This window comes from Bos grunniens, chromosome 1 (assembly GCF_055505025.1).
Source record: "Bos grunniens cultivar Pamir isolate PY7600 chromosome 1, Bosgru_T2T1.0, whole genome shotgun sequence".
Lineage (NCBI taxonomy): Eukaryota > Metazoa > Chordata > Mammalia > Artiodactyla > Bovidae > Bos > Bos grunniens.
This window is the reverse complement of record NC_141165.1, coordinates 29,695,688-29,717,433: the sequence shown is the minus strand read 5'-3', so window position 1 is coordinate 29,717,433 and position 21,746 is coordinate 29,695,688. Positions and strand designations below refer to the sequence as shown.

Here is a 21,746-nt window from a genome sequence, read left to right as displayed (position 1 = left end):
CAGGAGATACTCCAGCAAAATGAAAAAGGAATTCAAGAAACACGATGGCACAAGCTTCCAGGAAATGGGGAGAGTAAATGGAACACAGAAGCAAAGGAAGGTAGAGTAGGTGATATGAAGACCCATTAGATTGTGATGCTTGAAAGAGCCTCCATCCAGCGGCTGTCATGTCTCTAAAGTGCTGCCCCGCATAGTGCTCCATGCCTCCTGACCTCTGACCCCAGGCCCCAGCTCCCCCAGCCTCAGACCTTCCACTGTGCCCTCTGGAAGTGCTGCTGCACACAGATATGGCACCCCACCCTAACTGAACCCAGCATCCTTTCCCAGGACACCCCTGACCCCTCAGCCTTCCCCGGGGGCTGTTGGTGACTCAGGGCAGGAGGTGGGCAGGACCCCTTGCTTCGTCAGCCACACACCAAGCTCTACAGCCTCCATCTGCTGTAAGAAGTCCCAGCTCCTCTGTGACTCACACCAGTTGGCTCCATCCTCTCCTGATCCTCAAAGCTGTCATCTGCTGGCCTCTAGCCCCTCATCTGTCGGGGTTCTGGCCTGGCCTCCCTGGTCCCCTCTCCACCGATACCTGCCACCCCCTGAAAATGGATTCCTCTCAATCACTCAACCTCCTGGTTCTGGACTGCCTCATCCTCAGGGCCACGCTCCTCCAGCCCACGTCCTGGGCCACACCACGGACCTCAGCATCGCCCCTCAACGCCCCTTCCAGGAACCCAGTGACTGCCGATCAGCCACTGCCTCTCCCCTCCCCTCCGTGGCCATTACTTTGCTCTTTGTGGCTCAGCCCATCAGCACTGCTTTTCCTCGCCTCCCTCCTCACCCAGCTGAGCAATTCATTATTCCCAGGGACGAAGAGTATGGGGGCAGGCGGGATGGGGTGGCCGGGGAGTGGAAGTGCAGGGCTGGGAGCTGGACAACAAGCTGGGCACAAGAAGACTCTGGCATTCAGGTCATGTGTGTCCCGTTCCACCTCACAGCTGACTGGGAAGTGACCGAGCAGCTGGCAGCCCTGGGCTCTGGCTGGCCTCGGCCACCATCTGGCAGAGCGGCCTTCCCGTCCTCCTCAGGGCCTCAGCTTCTACCAGTGCGGCAAGTGGATTGGCAAGAAGGCTGGGGGTCCTTTCCACCAGCTGACGCTTGGCGGAACATAAGTCGCATTTCATCTTGGCAGTGAAAGGACTCTGACTGAACCCAATCAAATTAGGCTTCAGTGCACAAGAAAAAGTGAATGGCAAGGCCAAGGAGACCTGTGAGATACATGCTGGGGAGGCTTGGAAACCCAGGGTCGTGGCTCCCAAGCTGTTGGCACAGGCCGGGTAGGCTTCCTGGGGGAGGTGATGCTGAGGCTGGCTGGTGCGTGTGTAGTCACCTCCAACTCTTTAGAGCCAGTGGATGCAGCCCACCAGGTTCCTCCGTCCATGGGGACTCTCCAGGCAAGAATGCTAGAGTGGGTTGTCATGCCCTCCTCCAGGGGATCTTCCTAATCCAGGGATCGAATCCAAGTCTCCTGCATTGCAGGCGGATTCTTTACCATCTGAGCCACCAGGGAAGCCCAAGAATACTGGAGTGGGTAGCCTATCCCTCCTCCAAAGGATCTTCCCAACCCAAGAATAGAATGGGGGTCTCCTGCATTACAGATAGATTCTTTACCAGCTAAGCTACCATGGAAGCCCGAGGCTAGCTGGTTACAACCTGCTATTATTTGGAAGGCAAGGCTGGCAGCTCAGAGGCTGTACCAGGTGAGGCTCATTTTAGCCACAGAACTGTCAAAAGAACAAGGGATCTGCTGACCTGAATCCTCTGTCTATGGATTTTTCCTCCACTGATACTCTCTGCCCTGCTGGCCAAGATCTCAGTAGGGCTGGAGGTGCTGTTCTGCTTACTCTGCAGCCATGCCTGGCCTCGCCAAAGCCAGGAGGTGTTAGCTGCTGCACTCCTTCAGCTGTGAGGATGAATGAATAGCTCCAGGAGGGTGCTGGGGAGTTCCCTCCTGGGGGCTTCATGGCCTTGGCCCCTGTTGAGGAGTCTCAACCTCCAAGCAGAGGCAGCCTGGAGAAGCCTCTATGTGCTGGGGTTGGGAGACAGTGGGGAGAAGGAAGATGCTCCCATCTCCTGCCCAGCTTCTGAGAGCCTGGCTCGGGTGTGGGAAGCTGTACTGGAGAGGATTCCAAGTTCAGCCTCCACCCTAGTACGAGGCCAAGGCCAGTCTGCTTCAGCAGCAAACTTGAACCATGGAAGATAACTTCACTGGTCCATCCTGCAGATGGAGAAGCCAAGGCACAAAAGACATCACTGTTTTAATGAAAGCCTTCTCAAGAAGGGTTTGGAGGGATACCCGAGTTCTAATGTCATGTTTGTGGACTCTGAGGATAAAGTCTTGTCCAACTGATGCTCATCACTCATGCATGTATTCATCAGACTTCTATGTATAGACGTGCTTTGCAGGTCCTGAGTACACAGCCAGACACACAGAGATTCACAGGGTGACAGACAGGACAGGGAGACTGAAATAAGCCCAGTGGGGTCTATGCATAAGAGAAGGAATTGTAGTGGGAGCTGTGGGAGCCAGTAAGAGGGGCCGTCTAAGCCAGCCTCGGAGTGTCCAGGACGGCTTCCTGGAGGAGGCAGCAATTAAGAGAAGTTTAGCTCTCTTAGCTGAATAAGAGTTAGCTCCAGTGATGGGTAAGAAGGATGTTTGTTGCCTCTGAAGGCATGCCTCTAAGATGTGTTCCAAGAATCTCTCTTGTGTAACATGGGGAAAGTTCACAGTTTTCCAGCAGATACTTTGAGGCAACAACAATCAATTGTTGGAGAAAATCTAGTCTGTTAAATTAAAATAAGTCGGTGTCCATTTCTCACTGGAAATGGCTGTACCCTAGGGGTCTTAGTCAAGTGCCCATCTGCGTGACTGGGAGCATTTGGGGATGGACCCACCCCATGTGACATCTGGGCATCACCTGATGTCATGGTGACGTCGTCTTCGCCCCTGAGGACTGTGAGATCCCACAGGCAGGGACTGGCTCTTGCCTTGTGCCCAGCCCCATGGCCCTGCTTTGGACATCGTGGGGGTTGGGCACACGAGAATAGGGGGGCTGGTGTCTGGGGCAAGGGAGGCAGCTGCAGCGAGCCTTCATCTCTGCTAAGTAAACTATGGCCCAGCTCTTCTGGTGCAAGGAACGAATTTAAAAGTTTTCCTACCACCCAGCTCAAGAAGCCTCCAGCAAGGTTCCTGCAGGCAGACAGAATTAGCAACACTCTGCGCGGCTCCTTGGTCTGGAGCTGGAGGGATGCTCCTGACTCAGCTAAAAAATTTCCCATAAAATCTGACTGTTTTCAGTTTGGAGCCTGCCCCAGGGAGCCGCACGATGGCTGGACACCCTGCCTCTGGGCTAGGACAACCCCTGGTCATGTGGGGAGAGGAGCCCTGGGGGAGCGGGAGGAGGCCTGGCTGGCACGCACCCTACACCACGGGTCATCCCAACACCCTTAAGTTTTCTCTGCTGCTGCAGCCATGGGAACAACCCGGCTGCCCCTACTGAAAGAAGCATGTCCAACGAAGACCAAAGCGGGGAGCAGGGTGCTCATCCCATCCAGGGCAAGGTCGGGGCCCTCAGGGATGGGACCCCCATTCCTCCTGAAGTGTCTCTTTTGAAAGAAGAAGAATGAGAGTGCGGAGAGCAGGAGTTGCCAGCCTGAGAGCGGGTTTACTTAAAATTATGGTAATGAACGGGCTTCCCTGGTGGTTTAGATGGTGAAGAATCTGCCTGCAATGCAGGAGGCCCTGGTTCAATCCCTGGGACAGGAAGATCCCCTGGAGAAGGAAATGGCTACCCACTCCAGGCAAGTATTCTTGCCTGGAGAATTCCACGGATAGAGGAGCCAGGTGGGCTACAGTCCATGGGGTCTCAGAGCGGTACACAACTGAGTGACTGACACTTTCACTACCCACGTGCTAATGAACACAGTGTGGTAGGGGAACAGAAAGGCGCAAACTAGGAAGTCTGAGAACTAAATTAAACAAGGCATTATCTGGACACATACTATATGTGCCTAAAAAAATCTACAAGGAATGGCAAATACAAAATTCAGGAGTGGTGGCTTTGAGGCAGGGTGTGGGGGTTGGCAAGGCTGGACCAGGGAGGCACAGAGGTGCCTGGTTGTCAATGTTCTAGTCCTAAGGTGGCTGATGGATTCATGGTGGCATTAAATTAGAGAGAAAGAAATACAGGAATCACCAAAGCAGAATGAAAGAGGGCCATGCACAGGATCAATGATGATAGTGTATTGCAACCAAAGGTTATGGTTAATAATAAACAAACAACCAACGCTGTGTATCAGAAGTTCGAGTGTGCGTGCTAAATTGCTTCAGTTGTGTCCAACTCTTTGCAGCCCTATTGACTATAACCTGCCAGGCTCTTCCATCTATGGGATCCTCCAGGCAAGAATAATGGACTGGGTTCCATGCCTTCCTCCAGGAGATCTTTTCAACCCGGGGATCAAACCCCCCGTTTCTTTGTCTCCTGCATTGGCAGGTGGGTCCTTTACCACTAGCACCACCCAAGAAGCCCATCAGAAGTTGTTAAAAACAAAAAAAAAGGAAAAAGGGCAAAAGCTAATGAGGGAAATCACGAGCTGACCTCAGTCTGGCTCAAATGAGAGCTTGGCTGGAAGACGAATTACAGTTAAATTCTAGTTGATGGGTAATTACACTCTCGCCTGCTGAGAATGTAGTATAGCTCAGGAGAAGACATCACTTCACTAGAAAGGAGAAGCGCAGGTCTGGGGTGAGAAGATGTGGAGTTAATCCTGGTCTCACGTGGCAGATGCTTCCTTTGTAGAAGGGTGATAACCCCTGCCTCACAGGGGAGCACGGAGAGGATGAGAGGGTGGCAGAGGCACCCAGCAGAGGACCTGGCATATATTTGTTTTCAGAGCAGTTAGTCCTTTAGGAAAAGGTGGAGAAAAAAAAAAAAAGAGACAGCTGGTGTGGTGAGCTTAGGCCCTGACACCCCGTGTGGGATGCTTGCGTGTCGACAGCCACAGATAATTCTGACCAGAGGTCTGAGCAGGCCAGAGCAGCCAGTGCATTAGGAGCAGGGGTCTGGACCCAGCCCCAGGGGACCCTGATCCAGCCCTGTCCATCTGCCTCTTTTACTTTGGGGGACGTTCCTTCCAGGCTTTTCATCAGAAGCGTGAATATTGGTAGGTTTTCAAAGCCCATCTTGGTGTTCTTACTGGGCCCTTTGGTTGGACTTTTGGAAATAATCATAGTTATGAACAGTCAGAGCAAGAACCTACCTAGTACTTCCTATGTCGTGAGATGTCCCAAGGACTTTATATCTTACTATACGTACTCCTCACTATGACCCAGTGAGGCAGCTGCTATCATGAGAGCCCATTTATAGACTGAGGAAACCAAGCCCCAGATAACTGGCTGAAAGCCGCAGTTAAGTGGTGAAAATGGGACTGGAATTCAGGCAGTGTGGTTCGGGGCATGTTCTGTAGTCAAACTCTCCTGGGAGGTGGCGTGACAGTCTGCACTGGAAATGCAGCCCTGGTGACTCCATTGCTCGGTGGCAGTGCTCCCCCGCCCCGAGCCCCTGACCCTGGCCCAGCTCCAGGCGGTGGTGCTAGCTTGCTGTCTGTGCACTAGAGGCCCCTGAATGGACCAATGATGGGCCCCTGGCCCAACAAAGTCCAGCCCTGGCTGGCAGGTAAGCTGTGAGGTGGCCCAGGTGAGGGGCTCCGCCTATGGGGTCAGTTACTCATGGGTTGCCCAATCCACCTGGTTCTGTCCAGGATTTGGCCTGCAGACCTTGGAGAGGAGAAGGAAACAGGTGCAGACCACACGAGGGGGCCTCCCCATTCCAGGTCCAACCACAGAACCACCCACCCCTTCCCACGCAGCTCTGGGACTAAGCTCCTCCCAACGACTCAGGCCAGCTGGCACAGTTGACTCCTGTTTTCTAGCAAATCGCCAAGGTCAGGCCAACTTCCTTCCACTTGGGAAACAGCATCACTTCAGCCTCTTGCTAAACAGCATCAGGCCCAGGGGCTTAATATGAAGGCCATCTAATGGATTTATTGTGTTTATTTGACCTTTCCCAGTGTGAGCTCAGAACAGGCCCAGAGAAGGATGGGGGAAGCTTGTTTTTCTTAAGCTAAGAGAAACTGATGAGTACACTGGCTTCTTGGATGGGGTCTGCCGAGGTTTCTCACCCTGGCTCCCCGCTCCCTTAGTCAAAAGATCCAGTTAGACTCAAGAGGAATCCCGTGTTTATGGAATAGCTCTGGAAGAAGAAGATTGTGTCTACTAAGAAGTGGTAAATGATGAGATCTGCAAATGAATATTTTCAGTATGTGAAGAGCTCTGATAAGGGATAATAGCTAGTAAATTTAGAAACGACCACTCTATTTCTACTTCTAGTTTCAAGGAAAATGACTTCTTGTTTTTAAACAATTTCTTAAAAAGCTAATGACCACCAGTGCATGAATGAAAACCACTTCTAGTATCACAAGTACATCTGTGTTTTAAACCAGAGGCTGCAAACTCCAATGCCTCACAGCCAGGCAGGTACCCTAAGGGACCAGTGTGGAGCAGATGGGAGCGGCGGGCAGGGGGAGGGTGGTGGCACCCACAGACACCGGAGACACACACCAGAGGCCACTGCTCAGCTCAGACCTCAGCTCCCAGCAGGAGTGTGGGCCCCCCTTACCAGATTCCCTGCCCTTTCCAAAAAAGCCAAGAATTCAAAATGTTTATGTGACATGTCTGAGTTACTGTAATTTAGGATGGCCACACAAAATATTTCTAGGCCCAGACACAGCCCTAGACTGGCAATGTCACCTCTACTGCGGAGTGAAGCTTACCTACCACAGTGATGGGAAGTTGGGACCTGCCACTCGGGGGCAGCTCATCCCCCATGAGCTGCCAGAAGGTCTGACCCAACCACAGAGGCACATCCCCCATGAGCTGCCAGAATGTCTGATCCAACCACAGAGGCACAAACTCCAGTGGACCCAGAAATTTGCTCACTGTCCGTCCATGGCCATAATATCCACAATTATATGTAAAAACAAACAAGCAAACCCGAGCTTCACAAAACCCCGTTTTCTCTCTGCAGTCTCAGCATGGATTTTGAGAGTCCAGACTGGGCAGATCTCACCAGATACACCCACTCCCTCTTCCCCTCCAGTTCTCCACGTGGGTACCAGGCTGGTGTGTGCCAGCATGAGGACAACAGGAGTCGGGGGTACTGCAAAGACCCCCACTGGAGGATGGTACTGGTACCACCACCACTACAGCAGATATGGAGTTCACACCGCAGGTGCTGTGCGAGTACTGCCCCTGGGTAGTCTGCTTAGTCCTCAGCACCTCTGCACATGCCCTGTGTGCCCACATTAGAGCCAAGGAGGCTCAAATGCAGAGAGGGCTCATGCCTTCTGGGAATAGGCAGAGCCGTGGGCTCCAGAGTCTGTGTTCCTCAAAAGACACCCCTCAGTGCCCAGAACACTTCTGCATTGGGTATAAGCCGCCTATAATACCCATTTTCCTGTAAAATCAGACAACTTCACATTTCTTATTTTACTCCAGACAAGGAGTTGCAGATAGTAGAGGGTTATGAACAGAAACATATTTATAGAGAAAAATGATGGACAAAATCAACTTTTTTGATTGTGAGCTGAGAAAAATGCAGAAAAATCCCTTAGTTCAAGGTGTGGCAAAACCAGATCCCTTTGACCTTGAATAATAATAACAACCTAATAATATTGTGTTATTAATACAGTATTAATAAAGTTATTAATAATCTTGCAAGTTGCTAGGGGATAGATCTCAAAAGTACAAATAAGAAATGGTAATTATATGAGGTGATGGCAAAAACTTCATGGCAATTAGAAGGGGAAAAAGTAGAAGCAGTGACAGATTTTCTTGGGCTCCAAAATCACTGAGGATGGTGATTACAGCCATGAAATTAAAAGATACTTGCTCCTTAGAAGGAAAGCTATGACAAACCTAGACAGAGAGTTGGACCATAAAGAAGACTGAGCACCAAAGAATTGATGTTTTTGAACTGTGGTGCTGGAGAAGACTCTTGAGAGGCCCAGTCCATCCTAACGGAGATCAGCCCTGGGTGTTCTTTGGAAGGAATGATGCTAAAGCTGAAACTCCAGTACTTTGGCCACCTCATGCGAAGAGTTGACTCATTGGAAAAGACTCTGATGCTGGGAGGGATTGGGGGCAGGAGGAGAAGGGGATGACAGAGGATGAGATGGCTGGATGGTATCACTGACTCGATGGACATGAGTTTGAGTGAACTCCAGGAGTTGGTGATGGACAGGGAGGCCTGGCGTGCTTTGATTCATGGGGTCACAAAGAGTTGGACATGACTGAGCGACTGAACTGAACTGACTGAAAGGTGGGGAACTAAAAGATTTCTTCCCCGATTAAAATAACAATAATAATAACCTAAGGCAAGTAGCAGCTGCCCTCTGCTGAGCCCTGCCTCTGGGCTGAGCCTAGCCCGGTCCGGCTTAGACACATCATCTCACCGGGCCGACACAGTGAGTATAGGCATGGTACCACGTCCTGGGTTATTTCCCAGTGAGGAAAACAAGCACGGAGGCTGAGCTGCCAACACAAAACCATAGAGGGTGGGGAAGGCAGACTGATGTGCATTGTTTTTGTTGATGATCCTCAGGAATCCTGCATTTCTTGAGGAACTGCTGTGTGCCAAACCAGGTGCTGGAGAGTTGGAAATGAGTCAGACGCCCTCAATCTGAGAAGTGCACAGCTTCCTGGGGGTCTTGGGAAGTGAAAGGTGCTTCCCCCGTACCATGCTCACAGTGATTAAGTTCACCCCTGGGATATTTCCTGCATGCATACAGCTAGCCTGTTGATTGAAGCCTGGGGACAACTTCCTTGCACTGAATTTTATTTTTTTAATTAAGGAGAAGTTTGCGTAACATTCGAGTACGAATTGGCAACCCACTCCAATATTCTTGCCTGGAAAATCTCATGGACAGAGGAGCCAGGAGGAATCCAGTCCATGGGGTTGCAAAGAGTCGGACAAGACTGAACGACTAACACTTTTCCATAATATAAAAGGAACCACTTTAAAGTGACTCAGTGGCATTTAGCACATTCACAATGTTATGCCACCACCACCTCTGTCTCATTCCAAACCCTTCTCATTACCCTCAAAGGAAACCCTGTATCCGTTAGGCATTTCCTCCACAGTCCTCCTTCCCCCAGTTCCTGGGTATCACTAATCTGTGTTCTTTTTCTATGAACTGATCTATTCTGTTAAACGGGATCATACAACACGTGACTTTTGTATGTGGCTTTCTTCAGTCAGCATAATGTATTTGAGGTTCATCTATGTTCCAGTCCATCCTAAAGGAGATCAGTCCTGGGTGTTCTTTGGAAGGAACGATGCTGAAGCTGAAACTCCAATACTTTGGCCACCTCATGCGAAGAGTTGACTCATTGGAAAAGACCCTGATGCTGGGAGGGATTGGGGGCAGGAGGAGAAGGGGACGACAGAGGATGAGATGGCTGGATGGCATCACTGACTCAATGGACGTGAGTCTGAGTGAACTCCGGGAGTTGGTGATGGACAGGGAGGCCTGGCGTGATGCAATTCATGGGGTCGCAAAGAGTCGGACACGACTGAGCAACTGAACTGAACTGAACTATGCTGCAGCATGTATCAGAATTTCGCTCCTTTTAATGGCTAAATATTGATAATATTCCATTGTATGATATACCCATATTCACTCATCCACTGACGGACATTTTGGGGTGTATTTTCATCTTTTGGCTATTGTGATCAGTGCTTCTATGAATATCAGTGTATAAGTATCTGTTTAAGAATCTTTGCATTTCTTTCAGGTATACACCTAGAGCTTCCCAGGTGGCACTAGTGGTAAAGAACCCGCCTGCTAATGCAGCAGACATAAGAGATGCAAGTTCAATACCTGGGTCGGGAAGATCCCCTGGAGGAGGGCATGGCAACTTACTACAGTATTCTTGCCTGGAGAATCTCCATGGATAGAGGAGACTGGCGGGCTACAGTCCATGGGGTCACAAAGAGTTGGACACGACTGAAGCAACTTAGCATGCACACACACATACACACATACATCTAGAAGTGGAACTGCTGGGTCACGTTGATTCCATGTTTAATTTCTTTAGGAGCCGCTAGACTGTTTTCTACGGCAGTCACATTGCTGTACATTCCCATCAGCAATTTCTCCATATCCTCACCACTTCTTATTTTCAAAAACTTGCAATAAGTTGGATAAGACTCTTGAAGTCTTATCCAGGTCTGACTCTGCCACAAACTCATTGTGATGTTAATAACATATATAATAATAATAATAACAGCATTTCTAGTGTGTGTACTGTAATAGGCACTATTTTAAGAACTTTCATAAATTAACTTATTTAATTCCCACAATCATCAACGTCTTCTTTTATAGATGAGGCAAGTGTATCACAGGGGGATTATAACAGGCCAAGGTCACACAACTAGAGAGCTGAGATTCCAACCCAGGCAGTTTTAACCCGAGTCTAAGGGGCACCCACGATGACAGTTTTCAGCCTCTGTGAAGGGGAAGGGCAGGTCTCTTTGCCAAAGCACGAGAATCCTTTTGCCAAATGAAATTTTACATAGAACCCCAGTCTATTTAGCAGATAGGAAGGAAGCTGCTTGGAGGGTGAGGTCCCAGTTTCCAACCTTAAGGTGGGGCCTTGGGAACTTTGGAGAAATAGGGTTTTGGAACCCTCTTGCAAAGTCCACGATTCTGAGTGAGATACTAAGAAGTGAGTGATAAGACAAAACCTCAGACTCTCGTCCCATGGCTGGCAAAAGCACACCCTTTGCTTTTAATTTAATGAGTGAGAACAATACCTTAGATTTACGAAGTATGTTGTGTTTTCCGGGGACCTGCACAAGCATCCTATTTGCTGTTAGCATGAATCCTTCCACAAGCACACTCAAGGATCTGTGAGGTCCTAAAAAACCTCTACTGACTAGGACATAATGCTTAGGAACAGGGTGATGGAGTGATTTCAATCATGTGCTAACAGGAACACCCACTGTACTCCTGCTTTGGTTTCAGCTCTTTCCTGCCTCATCAGTGCAACCTAGTGACCCAGCACAACCCCGGTGACTGTGCACTTAAATGTGTGCTGGGCCTGTGCTCCGAATTTCTAACACATGCTCACACATTCTCCCTTCATGCTCAAAACAACCCCTTGAGGGAGGTGTGACAGATCTGTGGTCCCTTATCCAAAACCCTGGGACAGGTGGTTTGGGAATTCAGAGAGTTTCAGAGTTTAGTAATTAGGTGCACATGCCATTTGTTGCCTAACATCCCAGGGGACTGGGGCAGTGCTTGCAATCACACACGTTGATATTTCTACAGCAAAACCTATGAATATTCACACTGAGTGAAATAGAAATTACTAAAAATAGCCTCACATCAGTGCTGGTTGATCTGGCCGTCAAAGGAGTTTGCCCTAAACTTAGAAATGAAGTTTTGTTTTTTCAGAACATCGCCCTGTGCTAGCATCTTCATCTGACAGAGAAATGAGGCTCTAAGTGGAGGAGTGGCTTGCTGAGCAAGGGTGATGCAGCTGGTGAGTACTGGAGATAGGATTCAAGCCAGAGGTCTGACTTGAGAGCCCCCATCTAAACATGGAGAAACAGCACAGACTTCTGGGAGAAACAGCTGAGTGCTCAACTCCCTGCTCTGCCACTTATGAGCTGTGGACTCTGGTAAATCGCTTCACCCTGACCCCTCGACTTCTCCAGAGGTTGTTAGAGGACTGTTCTCAAATTTTCTAGCTCTCATCCTCTGCGTACAGGGTCATCATGCCCTTCCCCACTTACTGAAGTTAGGTGCAACCATGAGTCTTACTTTGGCTAATAAGTGGAAGTGCGTGTCACTGGTTGGTGACCATTAGGGGCTGTTCCTTCTGCCCTGGACCTGAAGTGAGGACACAGACTTTGCAGAATAGAGCTTCCAGGGGATCAGGGATGAGCATGCACAAGGGCAAAGACAAATAAATCTCGGTTGTTTGACATAAGTGACTTGGGGCTTGTCTATTACAGCAGCAAGACCTGGCCCATCCTGACTGGTACAGCCTCCTTCTCTGTAAACAACCAGTGTGAAGACTGAATCAGGTGGCACAAGTAAAGCTCCTAGTGGTGCCTGGCAGTGACATCAGTTGACCTTTTCCCATGCTGGGCATGAATTCCCCTGGGGTAAAGAATGGTGACGGGGAGGGAGGGAGTGGGTGGAGGCAGTAATAGCTACCTTGCTCCTTTTAAATAACTGAAATGACTGTTAACCCATGAGGTATGCATGGAGAAGATTTTCTGGATGTTTCTGATGTTTTGCAGAAAAGGCAATGGCACCCCACTCCAGTACTCTTGCCTAGAGAATCCCATGGATGGAGGAGCCTGGTGGGCTGCAGTCCATGGAGTCGCTAAGAGTCGGACAGGATTGAGCGACTTCACTTTTCACTTTTCACTTTCATGCATTGGAGAAGGAAATGGCAAGCCACTCCAGTGTTCTTGCCTGGAGAATCCCAGGGAGAGGGGGGCCTGGTAGGAGGCCGTCTACGGGGTCGCACAGAGTTGAACACGACTGAAGCGACTTAGCAGTAGTAGCAGCAGCTGATGTTTTGAGTCATAGGTGTCCCTGATCCACCCCGGCATTGATGGAGAGGATGGGGTCGGGGAGCGCGATGAGGGGGCAGAATTCCAGCCCTGAGACAAACAGCTGCACAAGGACTCCAGGTTCCTGATGGAAGTGACAGCTGTGGACCCAATATCTCCAAAGGCTGTAAAGGGCCCGCCTGTATCAAGAAGGGGTCAAGAGGGCCAGGCAGCCTGCTGACAGCTGCTGAGCACAGAGGAGGCATCGGTGCCTCCGAGAAGGACCACCAGATGGAGGGAGAGAGGCTGCGGGGAGGAGATTCTCCGTGATGAGAATGCGCAGTTGCCTCAGGACTTGTATTAAGACCCCATTTAGCAACACCGATTAAGGAGCTATAAATAGCACCCGGGCTCTCTCACAGGCCATAAAACACACTTCCCTGCTTCGCTCCCTGCCGGCAGCCTGCCCTGCTTAATTGGGGCTCAAAATAAAATACCTGGAATGCCACTTTTGGAAGGAAGGCCCGCGTTGTCATAGTGACCGCTGCTGAGCTAGGGTTGGGGCAGAGGCTGGACGCGGGGCTGCTGCCGCAAAGGTGGGAAGGAGGAGGCGAAGGGACAGGCGGAGGGGAGGGCACACGGCTGAAGGTTCCTAGGAAGTCTGGAACCACGCCGTAAGACGTGGAGCTAAGTCCACCAATGGTCTATAATGACCGCCCCAAACGGCAGCCTCACCCCCACCCCTTTCCAATCGCTGGTCTGACAAATGAGGACCGGAGAGGCAGAGAGGTGGGCCTGGCTGGCCCTTGGTAGATGGGAGGGCAGAAGATTTGAGTTTCAGTCCTGAATCAGTCGCTAGACAGCTGGGAGACGTGGGGGAGGGGGAGCTTTCCACCCTCTGGGCCTCTGGCCTTCTCCACTAACAGGAGTGGGGGCGAAAGGTCTCTAAACTCTAAATGCACGAGCGGGGCATCGGAACTCCCACCAGCATCAGGAAGAAGGAAGAAGCCCATTGTGTGCTGAGTCACCTCTAAGATCCAGGCAGTGAAGAAAGCAGGGTGCACCGCAGCAGCGAGGGCAATGCTGCTGTTTGCATTGTTTGGAAAAATATCTCAGAAGAAAATGTGAGAAATCTGACAAGCGCTGGTTGCTTCTGGGGAGGGTGGCTGGAAACGGGTGGGCAGGGGACTTAACGTTATTGTTTTAATTAAGCCTAATGAATATATTTAGTACGCGTGCCTAGTCACTACTCTTTGTGACCCCATGGACTGTAGTCCTCCAGGATCCTCTGCCCATGGGATTCTCCAGGCAAGAATACTGGAGTGGGTTGCCATTGTCCTACTCCACGGTACCTTCCCCACCCAGGGACTGAACCTCCATCTCATGTCTCCTGCGTTGACAGATGGGTTCTTTACCATTAGCGCCATCTGGAAGCTGTAGGAAGAAGTACTTGCAGTAGAGGTACCAGCAACCCCACTGTGAGGGGCCTGCCTGATTGGGGAAAACTGATTCTGTGGACTGTTCACCACAAAGGTGTCATCCAGGCCTTCACTTCAGTTGCCTTCCTGCCTGCACGCTCAGGAATCCCATGCTAATGAGGCACCCCAGAGAAAGCACTCCCAGGGAGTGTCTTGGCTTTGCAATTTAACTGCCTGGATAAACTCAGCAAGGCCCTGACCCTCACTGGTCCCATCCACAGTCCCATGAGGGACTTAGCCCAGGGTCCCCCTGATCCTCTCTGGTCCCCATCTATACCAGTGGAGGGGGCTTGGACCAGGTCCCTAAAGCCCTGCCTATTTGGAACTCTATCTGGAATTTTATTTTATATTTTTTGTCTGGAATTTTAAACATCAGCCCCAGCAGGGCAGAACAGTGAGAGAAGCCCACTCTAGATAAACAAGTCTCCCAGTGAACATCCAAGAGCAGAGGAGGATGTGTAAGGAAGCTCCGATGGTTATAGCCAGACAGTCAAATGCAAGTGTGTGTGTCAGTCGCTCAGTTGTGTCCGACTTTGTGACCACATGGACTGTAGCCCGCCAGGTTTCTCTGTCCATGGGATTCTCCAGGCAAGAATACTGGAGTGGATTGCCATTCCCTTCTCCAGAGGATCTTCCTGACCCAGGGATTGAACCCTGGTCTCCTGCATTGAGCTACAGGGAAGTCCAAGATATTCACTTGCAAGGCCCATGTGTAAATCCTGAAACCCTAAGGAAACACCTCTCTTCTTTCAGGTCTCTGAAGTCACCACTGAAATCTGTCTTCAGAGTGACTGTCCTCTGTGAATGGCAGCACGAGAGGACAGGATACAGTTGTTACCAAACGAAACTTCCCAGGCAAATGAAGTGATGCTATCAGAAATACAGCCCTGATAATCACCCTGATTTATCTGAAAGATCAATCTTTTGTAAACCTTCATTCTACTAACCCTTACATTAGTTACTAATGGATTTCTGATGGTTTTGCCTCCAGCATTCTTTACTTCATCCTTAAGTAAAACATCTTTGGATTCCCTTGTGGAGTGTGTTTGTTTCTGAGACTTGGCCCCCTCCCAGGCCCATGGGTGGAGCCTGTGACAGGGGCTGAGACAGTGAGCACATTCCAATCCAGTGGCCATGTGATTGGTTGAGGGAGGGTCATGTGACCCAAATGGAGCCAATCAGAATGCATTCCAGGGCATAAGCATGCTGGATCAGGAGGGAAGGGGTGCCTCCAAGGGGCTCCTGTGGTTGTTTTGAGACCCTAGAAAGAAGAGCCCAACCATGGGCCTCCATCCAGAATGTGTGTAGGAGGGGCTGAGGGATGATGCTCTGTGGCATTGATGTGGAATCGCTGTCTTTACTTTTCATGTCTTTTCATGTAGGTTGAGAGTATGAAGACCTAAAGCCACATAAGACACCCCTAAGGCTTGAAGGAAGAAGGGGTTGAGACAAGACATAGCTGGGCCCCAGGCTGAGCAGCTGGAGTTTGTCCCCTGAGGATAGATACTCCGAGATAAAGATAACAGCAGGAACAAGGAGGAGCTGAGTCCTGTCAAGATAAAAGATAAAGGTGCTAAGTGCTCAGCTGTGTCAGATTCTTTGCAACCCCAGGGACTGGAGCTGTCCATGGAATTTTTAGGCAGGAATACTGGAGTGACTTGCCATTTCCTTCTCCAGGAATCTTTCCTACCCATGGATCAAACCTGTGTCTGGCATCTCTTGCACTGTCAGGCAGATTCTTTACCACTAGTGCCACCTGGGAAGCCCTAGAAGTTAAGACAGCACACATTTCTCATTCTCGAGGTGAAGGAGACCTTCCCAACTACGCATGTGCCAAAAGGCTAAGTTGCTACAGTCATATTCCAGTCTTTGTGACCCCATGGACTGTGGCCTGCAAGGCTCCTCTGTCCATGGGATTTCTCAGGCAAGAATACTGGAGTGGGTTGCCATTTCCTTCTGCAGGAGATCTTCCCTGACCCAGGGATCGAACCTGGGTCTCTTGTGTTTCCTGCATTAGTAGTTCTTTACCATAGCACCACCTGGGAAGCCCTTTGAGGTCAACAAGGGAGGGGGCATCATCCCATAGTAAGTGATGTCAAACTCCCCATCAGCCTCTTAACTAGAATTCATCTTGGCTAAGAGATGCACACACACAGGTGAGGAGTGAGTTAAACCAAATATGGACTCATAACCAAAGTAAGATGACTGGCCAAAGGAAATCCAGAAGCAATGCCCCATATAAGTGATTTAAACTACCACCAGCACATGACTCTCTGAGTCTGCCCATGTGTGTCTATTCACAAGTACTCTTTTTTTTCCTCCTAATAAACACTTTACTTGTTTTACTACTTTCCATCTCTTTATGGAAATTCATTTCTCCAAAGCTGCTGGGCCAGGGGCTTGTCACTGGCCACTGTCCCTGGTGCTCTAGTGGTTAGGATTTACCACTCTCACTGCTGCAGCCTGACTTCAATCTCTGGTTGGGAAACTCAGATCCTGTTTCAAGCTGCTGCAGGCTGAGGCCACTCAAGATCAGGCTGAGAAATAGAAACCCGATCTAGATCCTGGTGACAGTGTCTGAACCCTGGATACAGGTGAAGTTGAAGCCAGATTCACCCCAGGAGTAGTCACAGTGATAAAAGCACATTATTAAATAATAGCAAACTAAACAACTGCCAAAGGATTGATCTCCAAAATATATAAGCAGCTCATGCAGCTCAAAACCAGAAAAACAAACAACCCAATTAAAAAGTGGGCAGAAGATCTAAACAGATGGCTAATAAACACATGAAAAGATACTCAACATTGTTCATTATTAGAGAAATGCAAAACAAAAATACACCATGGTATCACCTCACACAGGTCAGAATGGCCATCATCAAAAAATCTACAAACAGTAAATGCTGGAGAGGGTGTGAAGCAAAGAGAACCCTCTTGTGCTGTTGGTGGGAATGCAAATTGATACAGCCACTATGGAAGACAGTATGGAGATTTCCTAAAAAACTAGGAATAAAACTCCCATATGACCCAACAATCCCACTACTGGGCATATACCCTGTTGTTGTTCAGTAGGCCAGTCTGACTCTTTGCAAGCCCATGGACTGCAGCACACCAGGCCTCCCTGTCCCTCACCATCTCCTGGAGTTTGCCCAAGTTCATGTCCATTGCATCGGTGATGCTGTCCAGCCATCTCATCCTCTGACACCCTCTTCTCCTTCTGCTCTCAGTCTTTCCCAGCATCAGAGATTTTTTCAATGAGTTGTCTGTGCACATCAGATGACCAAAATACCGGAGATTCAGCTTCAGCATCAGTCCTTCCATTGAATATTCAGGGTTGGTCTCCCTTAAGATTGACTGGCATATACCCTGAGGAAACCATAATTGAAGAAGTGTTCATCATGGCCTGGAGTCTGAGAGGATCCCAGAGTGAGAGCCGTCAGAGGACAAAGCTGCTCACTTGTAGGAAAAGGTGCCACCTTTACAGAGTGGCCTGAGGGCTCCAGAAAGTCCTACTTGCCCAAATCGGCTTCCCCTCTGGCGCCTCAAAAACTACCTGAGCATTTTTTTTGTTTGTTTCAAGTTTAGTGCAACATAAGAACGACAACAGGGACTTCCCTGGTGGTCCAGTGGCTGAGACTCTGAACTACCAATGCAGGGGGCCTGAGTTTGATCCCTGGTCAGGGCACTAGATCCCACATGCCAAAACTAAGACCTAGCGCAGCCAAATAAATATATATACAGCTATCATTTTTAAAAAGAGAGAGAGAGAGAAGAGCCACGGAACGTCTGTTGTTAGAGGGGCTCTCCAGGAATACCAGTCCATGCAGGAGCTGCACAACCAAGGATCTGCTGTCCGGAGAGCTGAAGCGGCTCAGTGCCAGCGGGGCGGGTCCAGAGATGGACTAGGGCCCATGAGTTCTCACTTCCAACAAGGAGTCCCGCCCACTCCCAGCAGCTGTTGTCTGGTTAAGTCTTTGCTCTTCAAAATCTCTCTTCCCGCTATGAGAAGGCTCTGCCACCAGGTGGCGATATGGAGTCACCACATTTCTGTGTGGCAGGAAGCGGGCCTCGTGGATTTGCTTTTACATAAAAGCATCGTCTCAAACGATAATCAGCATATAAAATTATGATTAACTTGAATAGAACCTCCGGGACAAACCAAAAGATTATAGGCAGGCTACATACATTGTCTCCTCTTCACCAACTGCTTGCCTCTTTCTAACCCTGCTGAGCAGGGAGTGAAGCCAGGCTTTGAAGTCAGACTGGCCTGTGTGAAACCCAGCTCTGCCGTGTCTCAGTGGAGGTCTCAGATGCGTGTCTCTGCAAGTCACTCCTCTTTGAGCTCCACAGCCCCTCTGTAACCATGGGTTCACTCCTACTTTGGACAGGGCTGCTGTGAGGAATTTCCTTGCCGCATCACCAGGGCTAGCATGCAGTGGTCTGTAGGTCTCAGCTAAAGGAATGAAGGCACCTACTGAAATGCACGGCATGAGATGGCAAACACTCGATAAAGGACACTTCGTATTAGAGGCGGAAGGGAGGCACGTCTACCAGTGAAACTGTAGGGAGTCTGTAGGGGGTGTGAGAACTCCCTGGAAGCCCTGCAGGAATGCCAGGATGTCCGCGGCTGCCCACCTGCTCGCTGTCCAAGGCTGATGTTTTTCAACCTCAGTGCACGTCATTCCCCCCATCATGCACCTCGGTTCTGAAGCCCTTCTAGAATCCTCTCTGCTCTGTGAGGAGGGTCTGCAGGACAATCCCCATTCACTTTCTCGGGGAGCTCCCTGACCTCACCGGTGAGCAGCTGGCTAACAGTCCCCAAAGTGTGGTTGTACAGAAGATTCTCAGGGTGAGGGGTGGGGAGGGTGGGATGAACTGGGGGATGAGCACTGACATATATACACTACCATGTGTAAAACAGAGAGCTGGGGGGAAGCCGCTGTATAGAGCGGGAGGAGGGGGTTGGGGGGTGTTCTTTCCCACTAGGGTTGGGGGGGGGTGTTCTTTCCCACTAGCGCCACCTGGGATGTCCAAAGCAATTATAGTCCCATTCAAAAAAAAAAAAAGATTCTTGGGGAACAGGGTCTCTCCTCTTCTAACACAGGCTCGAGGACTGACTTCCCAAGCTCCGGGCCTCACTCTTTCTGTCTGCAGAACCTGCAGCTGGCTTGGCTGGTGCCCTCCACCCCTCCAGAGCTGGGGTCCTGGGACCGCCCCTCCCCCTCAGGCTGACAGGCCTTTCCAGGGGCACAGAATTCTCTTAACTTCAAACTTCTCAACTCTAACGGAGCAAATTATGTGACGCTTTATTTTTCCCGGGTTGAATGGGCAGAGCTAGCACCTCATAAAGCAACAGGGAACATATTTGGCTGGTTTTGTAAGCCGGGGCCACAAAGGCTTGCTTGTGATGGGTGGCCCTGCCCAGGTCTGGGCAGCAAGGTCTGCAGACAAGCCCTGCTCGCTTGACACCAGCCACCTGTGTGCAGGCCATGAGGCCTGGCCATCTCCTCCCACATGCTTCCAGACTCTGAGCTGCCAAAAACAACGCCAGCTGTTGGCCCTGCAGGGGAGATCCTCAGGGGCAGGGAGGCCCTCAAAGAAGCTTCTGTGGACTGGTCAGCAGCCTCCACCTGGGAGATGTCAGCAGTGTGTCTGGGTCGTAATCTGTCCCCAGGAGGCTTCCCTCAGGGAATCCGCCCACTGACTTTGTGCTTCCCAGCCTCCCTGCCTTTGCTCCCCAATCTGGCCTGCCTGGACCGCTTCTGCCTGTCCCGTCCACCCATGCACGCCCCTTCCCAGCCCCGCGCAACATCCTCTTCTCACCCAACCCCTCTGTCACTCTGTGCCCACAGAAACCAGTCCCTTTCAGGAGCTGACAGCACTCCCTGCCCGTGCCCCTTGTTAGATAATGAATCATACCTTCTTGGGGTGCCTCTTATTATTTAATGCTGGAGTGATTTATTTCACTGACACCTCATTTATTTGAAACTTAGGGAAAGAGCTTTTTCAACATCAGTAAATTTTTCTGATAAATTATCCATTTAAGTACCAGTTTACCTTTAGTCTGATCTCTTTGGGTGGCAGTTTTTCTAAAATACATTGGTATGGCTTCATTAAAATTTTTTTTCCAGTTTCATTGAAATATAGTTGATAGATGGCACTGTATAAGTTCGGGCTTCCCTGGTGGCTCAGCAGTAAAGAATCCGGCTGCAGTGTAGGAGATGCAGGTTTGATCCCTGGGTTGGAAAGATCCCCTGGAGAAGGGCACAGCAACCCATTCCAGGATCCTGGCCTGGAGAGTCCCCGTGGACAGAGGAGCCTGGTGGCCTATGGCCATTAGGGTCACAAAGAGTCAGACACTACTGAAGCGACTTAGCACGCGTGCACCCATTGCATAAGTTTAAGGTGAACCACAATTATTTGATACATGTAGATACTGCCAAATGGTATTATGCCCTCCTCTTAATGGATTTATCCCTAAATGTAATGGAATCCATTTTTGAGGATTCAGGATTAGAAAAGAAAATGCCACTTTGGTACCATGACCTGGCTCTGTTCTGTTCCCAAGGTGGGGGTTGTCCCACCCCTTTTGCTGACTGGCCCCAAATGGCTATGTTTCAGAAGTTCTCACTTGCTGTGAGCAAGTGTCCCTCCATGTGGGCAGGGGTCCATGCTGCAGGGGGTGCCCTTAGTGTGCTTGCCTCTGACCTCACATACCCCCCACGCTCCCATGTACTGTTTCTATTCTGCAAAGGGAGTGGGAGGCAGACAGCAGAGCCTGTGTAAATGAAAGCAGCGTGTGGATGAACAGCAAATAGTATCTGAGAAGAGTTCCTTTCAAGGTCTTAAGCAAGTCTTTCTGTTCATTCTCAGGGGTGGTGTTATGTAGACCTGAGAGTGACACATAAATGCACTGTTCCTGTGCTGATGCGTCCTTGAGGGTGATGAGTAGGGTCCCCTGTGCCCATACAGAGCCTGACCCAGGGCAGCTCAGAAACAGGACCCAGCTGACCTGCTCTGGGACATGTGACCTGGACGTGGCTCATCCCAGAGCTCTACCATCAGCTCTTACTTCAGAATCAACTGTATCCTGAAGGGGTGGCTGGGCCTGCAGGTGGAGCAGGCTTGGTCTCAACATGGGCTCCCAGTGTCTGTGGCTCCAGGTCTCTAGTGACTGCTGTCTCCAGAGGATGCACCTTTAGGGCAGGTAAGGATCTCTAAAGCCTTGTTGCAAACAATTGTTGCATCTGATCTCTGGTTCGTGGGAAAACAGAGATGTCCAGCAACTTTATGTGGCATACAGAACAGGCGTGACCACTAAGGAAACATCTGGTTTCTTGCAAGTTACTATAGTTGATCTGGGCTGCAGTAAATCCTCTTTTTAAGGCCTGGGAATAGAGGGGCGCTGCACCAAGGGCAAGCTGGGTGCAATGACTATATAGCACTGTCAGGATCTGGGAACAGAGGAAGGAAGGGCTTATGAGGCCCCTGGAGCCCAGCTGGGAGGTGGAGGCAGAGGTGTGGCCTCTGTCCCACAGGCAGGGTGGCCTGGCTGCCCTGAGGTTGATGAGCTCTGCTAAGCAGTGCG

General features: G+C 50.2%; 1 protein-coding gene and 1 long non-coding RNA gene across 2 annotated transcripts in view; one reads left to right on the top strand and one right to left on the bottom strand.

Moving 5' to 3' along the window:
- SPSB4 (splA/ryanodine receptor domain and SOCS box containing 4) overlaps nucleotides 1-21,746 on the bottom strand; it is an 86,585-nt gene that overhangs the window by 11,583 nt on the left and 53,256 nt on the right. The window lies entirely within an intron of this gene.
- LOC147379207 (uncharacterized) lies at nucleotides 13,543-15,193 on the top strand. Its single transcript, XR_015152609.1, has 2 exons — nucleotides 13,543-13,804; nucleotides 14,912-15,193. It is a non-coding gene; the product is annotated as an uncharacterized LOC147379207 (long non-coding RNA).